Source organism: Chrysochloris asiatica, unplaced genomic scaffold, assembly GCF_000296735.1.
Source record: "Chrysochloris asiatica unplaced genomic scaffold, ChrAsi1.0 scaffold00023, whole genome shotgun sequence".
NCBI classification, from domain to species: Eukaryota; Metazoa; Chordata; class Mammalia; order Afrosoricida; family Chrysochloridae; genus Chrysochloris; species Chrysochloris asiatica.
Genome location: NW_006408541.1, coordinates 18,538,995 through 18,541,214, shown reverse-complemented (window position 1 = coordinate 18,541,214; position 2,220 = coordinate 18,538,995). Strand labels below are relative to the sequence as shown.

The window sequence follows — 2,220 nt, the reverse complement described above, 5'->3', positions numbered from 1 at the left end:
GGTCCAGAAATGAATCCATACATCTATGGTCAATTTAATTTTTACAGTTCTGCTAAGTCCATTCAATGGGGAAAGAGGAGTCTTTTCAATAAATGACACTGGAAAAACTGCATTTCCACATGCAGAAAAATGAAGCAAGATCCGTGCGTCATGCTATAAACAAAACCAATTCAAAATGGATTAAGATACTGAAAGTGCAATGTTGTTGTTAGGTGCCGTCAAGTCGATATTGACTGATAGGAACGCTATGCAAAACAGAACGAAACACTGCCCGGTTCTGGGCCAACCTCAGAATCGTTGCTACGTTTGAGCACATTGATGTTGATACCATCTTGCTGAGGGTCTTCCTAATTTTCTCTGACTCTCCACCTTACCAAAAATGATATCCTTCTGGTCTGTCCTGACAACACGTCTGAAGTGTGAGAGACGAAGTAGAGCCATCCTGGCCTCCAAGGAGCACTCTGGCTGCACTTCTTCCAACACAGATCTGTTTGTTCTTTTGGCAACCCGTGGTACTCTGAATAGTCTCCTCCAACACCGTAACTCAAAAGCATCCATTCTTCCACCATCTTCCAACTTTTGCATGCAAATGAGGTTATTGAAAATACCATGGCTTAAGTTAGGCACACCTTAGTCCTCAAGCTGACATCTCTGCTCTTCAACACTTTAAAAAAGTCTTGTGCAGCAGATTTGCCTAATGCAATACGTTGTTTGATTTCTTGACTGCTGCTTCCATGAGTGTTCATGGTTGATCTGAGCAAAATGAAATCGTATCGCAGGTTATTAATGAGTCTTCCTCCAATCCTGATGCCACGTTTTTCTTCATAGAACCCAGCTTCTCAGATTATTTGCTGAGCATGCAGGTTGAATAAGTATGGTGAAAGAATACAACCCTGGAGTCAAGCAGGGACACGTCTGCAGATTTCCAGTGCTGGAGTCACGCTGGAGTGGGGTTCTCAGTGCGCAGGAGGTGAGGGGCAGTTCTGGTAGAGACATGGACTTAGATGCTATTACAAAACACTCCACATCACACGCCAAGCCCAATGGACTCGTTCTTCAATATGGGACAGCTGGATTTCAAACGAAGGCAGAACATCTTGATCATATCATGTTTCGCATGGGATTGTTGGCTGTCCTGAGGTCAAAGCATACAAAATCAACGATAGGAGTCATGGTAACTGCATCACACAATCCTGAGGAAGACATTGGTGTGAAATTGGTGGATCCTTTGGGTGAAATGTTAGCACCTTTCTGGGAGGAACATGCTACCTGTTTAGCAAACGTTGAGGAGCAAGATATACAGAGAGTGCTGATTGACATCAGTGAGAAAGAAGCAGTGAATTTACAGCGAGATGCCTTCGTAGTTATTGGTAGAGATACCAGGCCCAGCAGTGAGAAACTTTTGCAATCTGTTATAGAGGGCGTGACTGTTTTGGGAGGTCAGTTCCATGATTATGGCTTGTTAACAACACCCCAGCTGCACTACATGGTGTACTGTCGAAATACCAGTGGCCAATATGGAAGGGCAACTCTAGAAGAATACTACCAAAAACACTCAAAGGCTTTTGCGGAGCTTACCAAACAGATTTCCTGCAGTGGGGGTGAATATAGAACACTTAAGGTCGACTGTGCAAATGGTATAGGGGCCCTGAAGCTAAAAGAAATGGAAGACTACTTCTCCCAGGGGCTGTCAGTTCACCTGTTTAATGATGGGACCAGGGGGAAACTCAATCACTTCTGTGGTGCTGATTTTGTAAAAAATCATCAGAAACCTCCTGAGGGAATGGAAATGAAATCCAATGAAAGATGCTGTTCCTTTGATGGGGATGCAGACAGAATTGTTTATTATTACCAAGATGCTGATGGTCATTTTAAACTCATAGATGGCGACAAAATAGCAATGCTCATTAGCAGTTTTCTTAAAGAGCTTCTGTTGGAGATTAGAGAAAATTTGAATATTGGAGTCATACAAACTGCATATGCAAATGGAAGTTCAACACGGTATCTTGAAGAAGTTATGAAGGTACGGGTCTGTTGTACTAAAACTGGTGTGAAACATTTGCACCACAAGGCTCAAGAATTTGACATTGGAGTTTATTTTGAAGCAAATGGGCATGGCACCGTACTATTTAGTAAAGCTGCTGAGATGAAGATAAGACAACTAGCAAAAGAACTAGAAGATAACAAAAGGAAAGCTGCTAAGATTCTTGAAAACATCAT

General features: G+C 42.4%; 1 pseudogene; it reads left to right on the top strand.

The window, feature by feature from the left end:
* The first annotated feature begins 994 nt into the window (after positions 1-994).
* On the top strand, positions 995-2,218 carry LOC102813618 (annotated as a pseudogene).
* Positions 2,219-2,220: the final 2 nt, after the last annotated feature.